This window comes from Cyprinus carpio, chromosome A1, assembly GCF_018340385.1.
Source record: "Cyprinus carpio isolate SPL01 chromosome A1, ASM1834038v1, whole genome shotgun sequence".
Classification (NCBI taxonomy): Eukaryota; Metazoa; Chordata; class Actinopteri; order Cypriniformes; family Cyprinidae; genus Cyprinus; species Cyprinus carpio.
This window is the reverse complement of record NC_056572.1, coordinates 23,792,165-23,797,957: the sequence shown is the minus strand read 5'-3', so window position 1 is coordinate 23,797,957 and position 5,793 is coordinate 23,792,165. Positions and strand designations below refer to the sequence as shown.

Here is a 5,793-nt window from a genome sequence, read left to right as displayed (position 1 = left end):
GCAGGCCTACTTATAGGAATGTTGTTGATGTTGCACCTCGTTGAAAGACTTCCTCACTCTTGCTGTTTAAGCAACGGGATGAACAACAACGTATAAAAATAATGTACGTCTACATATTAGCATGTATAATGCTGCAAATCTAGGAGTAAATAATTCATTTCTAAATTCAGTAAATAATTTGGTCTCTCTTTTTTACAATTTTAGTTGTCAAAATTGTAAAAAAAAAAAAAAAAAAAAAAAAAAAAAAAAAAAAACCTTTTCCCTTTATCTCTTCTTTTTCGCGGATGTTTCAGAGTGATACTAATCAGGAAAAGATCTGTCATCAAGTTCATGAAATAGGCTGGAGAAAATATTCTGCCATGGACTAGTTATATTTCTTCACAGAAAAGCTTGTTAGAAGACTGCACAGTATCTAGCCAACATCTAAGATATACATTTGTGAATGCTGGAATATACTTGCAAATCGAACAATGCATTGAACTCTACTGAATGAATATATAAGGTAATGATCATTAAACCCTAAAATTGCCTTTGTTCCCCCGAGTGACACTACAGTGATGCTCCAACGGTGCAGCATTTTCCTTTTCCCATACTTAGTAATGAAACTTGTTTTGTACCTTAAAAAACAAGGACTATCATTCACAATATGCCTTCCGGGTCCAGGATTGCTGGCAAAGCTACACATCTGGAAACACTTCACACGTTCCAAACTTGCCAAAGGTGAGAACCAAGGTCTGAGCATCAATTTTAAAGGAGAATTTAACTGAGTGTGATTCCTCTCAATTCAAGACTTTGCAAAGTAATGAGCAATTCAATTATTATACAGCCCTCATTTACAGTTATGATAGATTTACCATAGTGGGGAACATAACTACATCATAAATGTAGTTAAAGATCTTTGCTGGCAATTTACTTTAAGATAAATTTACAATAACTTATGGTCTTAGCCAGACATTTAGATAAATAAACTTTTGAATTTTAAATTAATTATCTAACATCTCTCTTAAAACTCTTTGGACATTTTTGGCTCCAGGCCCTGTTGAATCTGATATATCTCATATGGTGACTTTAATGTGTTATTGCTGACTTGCCATTTGTTCAGTGGAACATTAATCAAGCATTTGCAATGTTGTATTTTGCAGGAATCTGCATGCAAAACTATTAGACTAAACCTATAAATCACAAACTACTACAAATCTATGTCTCTGTCATGGAATAAAAAATAAACAAATATGCCAAAAAGTAACTGAACTATTAACAGACCTAAAATGAGAATGACTAGCTCAAAATATAGAATTTAATAGAGAATGCCTAAGTGTTACAGTCTGAGGACGAGTGTAACAGTGGCTGAAAAACTAAATTGTATTAACCAACTGTATCTCCCATAAGAACTCAAAAAAAAAAAGTTTTGCTATAGCACGTTAATATTACTGAAGGGTTTTCACCATAATATACTGCTTTTAAATATTCTTTTAGTTGTCAGAAATAAAATGAATAAACTTTCATTTTATGGGATTTTATGGTTTCCCATCACTGGACTCATCAGCCTAAGACAAGCAGACAAAACACAAGTGATTCAGTTTCTCTTTGCATTTTCAAAAATAATCAATATTACATGACAAATTAAAACTTTGAAGCTCAACAAATCAACTTAACAGAGAACACATTTAACAATACAGCTAGCTAATAAATATAATAATAACTGAGGTTCGTTGGAAAACAGTATGAACTACAAGCATGAACATGGAACCCTGTGGAGTCAGATATGGTCATTTTATCCAGGCCTTAAAATGTCCTTGGACTCCTGCTGAAATGCCCCACTGTGAGTTATAGAATGCATGTGTCCAAGTACACATGTGAGTTTCATGCTTTTTTTTTTCCTTTTCTTTTTTTTTTTTTTTTTATAACAAAGGACCATTCAGGATTTAAGCTAAATCTGAACATCCAAAAATAGAAAACATTCAGTTCATCTCTCCATCAGAAATAAAATAAAATAAAATATTTAAATTAATTTAATTAATTAATTAATTAATTATATATATATATATATATATATATATATATATATATATATATATATATATATATATATATAAATTTAAAAATTTAATAAAATTAAATTAACTTAGACCGACAACATTTTTACACCTGGATGTACATTTGACTTAAATGCACTTCCTGTGCCAATTTTTGGCAAGGGGGCGTGTAATTATATACATCACTTATAATATTAGTGTTTGTTGATAAAGCACAGATTTTTTTTTTTTATTTTTTTTTAGCAGGTCTACATTTATTTATTTACAAGAAACAATTTTATCTAAAGCAATTTTTTTTTATGTCAGTGTACATGGTATACTGATGTGTTGTGAAATCTGGACGTTTCCAAATATTTTGATCTACAGGTTAGGACCCCACATAACCAGCAAAGTTTGAAACCTGGAATGAATGATTGACAGGTAAGAAGGACTTTCAGGAAGCTTTATTGTTACATTACAAATGCAATTTGATTACATGTTTCAGATCATGTTTCAGATCACAATACATTTTTGATTCTGTTTACATCTGTAGTTCTGACCACTTGTGATCAGACTGACCAAATGGATGGTCAGATGTAAATGAGGCCATTGATGCTTTATACAGGTCTCAATCAGCATTGCCTAATCAATGCTACCTAGCCTTAGTGCTTAGTGCTTAATGTGGACAAGTGGCTAATTTGACAGCATCTGTGTTAAAAATTACACCTTGTGTTTTTGCAGCAGTTAGCAGGAGCACTGGAGCCTATTTAACGCATCACAACATGTCAAAATGAATACCTCACTCCTCCCTCTCCCTCCTCAACCCCTCTCTGTACTCTTCTCGTCCATCATTGTCCTCTTTTTGAGGTTGAACCTGTGTCATGGGCATAGCAATGCCTTTGAAAATCTGTTTATGGGTTTACAGTGCTTTCCTGGCATGTGGCTGAACAGCAGGACTCTGCTAACAGTCCCAGCAGGAGTTAGAGACCCCAATGTAGCCCTGCTGAGCACAAAAGGATAGCCCAGTGATATAATAATAACAGCCGTCAAATCTCATCCAGAGCAAAGATATGGTGAGTCCTTGACCTGCTTCTTCCTTCATTCTCAATTGGAGATCAACATACTAAAACGACCACAGAAGGCAAAGATTGATCCTATGGGTTCAAAACAAGATTAAAGAAAGAACAACAAGCCATGTCTGACATAATGGCATCATTTGCTTGGTTACAATGAATTTGGAAGTGGAAAGCGTCAATCGGAGTTTGAAAGGTTCCACAAAGGGAGAGGGAGAGAGAAAGCGAGGGGGTGGCCTCTCCGGAGCGACTGGATCGTTAGGATAAGTCTACGGCCTCCAGTCGGCCTCTCATCCAGATAACAAGACAGAGACAGCCTCATAGATCAGAAGAGCCACTATCAGAGACTCTTCCTGGGCAGTGGAGCATTAAAGTCCCGAACAGATCCAGCACTCTCTTAACCCTGTTGGGACCACCGCCAGAGACCAGCAGGAGGGAAATGAACCTCAACATCAGAGCTGATGAACATTCCTTAAGAAATTACTGAATGAAAAACTGGAAGTTGACACAATATTTATGCATCTACTATAACTGGTTCACAATGTTTGGAGGCTTTTGTGAACTGGCCTGTGGGTTTAGACTGCACAGACTGTGAAAGGCAGTTCCCACATTGACAATCAACCTTTCTTCATAATTGAGTAGTGAAGGACAACTGTAGTTTGAACAACCAAGCTACAATCACATTATTCAAGTCTGTTAATTCAACTATTTACAAATATCAGACTCGTACCATTTCATTTGGACTAAAGCGTTCACATGTCACTTTAAAACAAGGTTGTCAAATCCTGCTCCTGAAAGGCCAATATCCTGCAGAGTTTACGTTGAATTTGAATCAAACAAACTTGAACTCCAGGTCTCCAGGATTCTGGAAACTTTCAGGCAAGTGTGTTGGAGCTGGTTGGAGCTAAAACTCTGCAGGACATTGGCCTTCCAGAAGCAGAATTGGAAACCCCTTCTTTAAAAAAGATGAATTATTGGTTTAGTCTGAGAGAAATAAAAACTTTGAAGTCCATGTAAATGGTGACTGCACCTTGTAGTGGATGGTTTAACATCTCTGTTGCTAGAACACAAACATGGGAATCTTTAGAACTTTCTACTTTTGTCAAATCTGTAAGGTCTGAGGATTCCATCATTATTCTAAATGAGAACAAGCTGGCAGACACACCTCTTCTCCATAGAAACGCATGAATTTTATCTCCAATTACCTAGTGGCCACATCAACATCACACAAAACATTATCATTGAATATATTAAACTGGACAAGAACTCATTCTATACAACACGGTCAAAAGCACCATACAAGAATCATACAACTATGTAACTTTCTGGGTTTGCTTACTATTTCCCTCAGTATGAGGCAGACTTGGCACATATACATAGACACAAATGTGCAAAGTCAGTAGGGGGTGGACGGCGGAGGTATTAAAAGATTAAAGGCTCCCGTTTTTACTATATGTATTTATGCTGTGTAGTGAGACACGAGATACAATGGCACTGTGAAGTCAGTGTCCTGTTACTGTTTTTTCATCTTCATTTTCAATTTGTTATACTGTGGCTCGGGGTCTGGATGGCAAGGAACATTTTTCATGCAGTCTTTTGCCTTAAAAGCCATCTGTGCAGAGGCTAATTCATTTCCTCTCTCTGCCGACTACTCCTCTATAAACCCCCACCAAATAAGTCATTAGAAATAAAGTCATCATAAAACCGCTCCAGCAAGATGAACATGACTGCCTCTCGGCCTGGGTGAACAACAACACTTAAACATCATGGGATCCGTGCACTCATAGAGATTGACTGGCGCCAGAGAAAGAGAGATGCATGGTGGCAGTAGGCCTGTGCCTTGAATAAGTCTTTGATTTTTGTTGCTTGGACCTCTCCATGCTATATTTCGCCATTCACCCAATGAGGTTGACATACATTCACCTAGAGTACCGCATATATGGTGATATGAATCACTGCTGTATACAACCAGCACATTAAATATGTATCTATGGGCCTCTTGGCTCATATTGGACAGTGTTCTAAAAACAGAAGTTTTAATAAATCAAAGGGCGCCAAGGTTTAAAGCAGCATTTGGAAAGTGCCTAAGTATTTCTTGCTCTCGCGAAAGATGAGCAATACATCCTGCCTAGAGTTGCAAAATTCTTCATTTCATCTTTTGGCAGCCAAATAAAGAAGACCCACTAGCGACAACCTCCTGCTGCAGCTGAATTAATGATGAAAGGAATACACCAGTGTGTGGCATCAAATACAACATTTAGGGCTAATATTTAGCATATTATCTTTGACACCCCTATATGTGGATCTCTACATGGAACTAGTCATTTCAAGTACTCCAAACTTTTTTTGTGATTCAAGAGGTCATGTTTTCCTCCCTAACCTCTAAAAACCTCCCAACAAATAAGAGCTTATCAGCTATCATGAATTAGAACAGGACCATCCATCTCCCGGTTAGAAAGGAACTCTGAATCCAGAGGCTTGCTGGAGATGACTCCAGCCCTCCAGGGAAAGGAGAAAAGTTCATGCAGAGAGCAAGACAAAGAGAGATGGAGATGTACTCCCTCTTCATCCTCAAACGATGGGCCGCCTTGTTTACAAATTGGACATGTTGGCTATGGTTCTCATACTATGCCAGAATGTTGCATACTGGTTTATCTGTCTGACATTCTTCAAACGGCTCCCTGAACGTCCATGTGAACGTAAAC

General features: G+C 37.1%; 1 long non-coding RNA gene across 1 annotated transcript; it reads left to right on the top strand.

The window, feature by feature from the left end:
* Positions 1-352: 352 nt before the first annotated feature.
* On the top strand, positions 353-3,633 carry LOC122145325. The gene is made up of 3 exons (XR_006160271.1): positions 353-720; positions 2,403-2,456; positions 2,757-3,633. It is a non-coding gene; the product is annotated as an uncharacterized LOC122145325 (long non-coding RNA).
* The last annotated feature ends 2,160 nt before the right edge of the window (positions 3,634-5,793 follow it).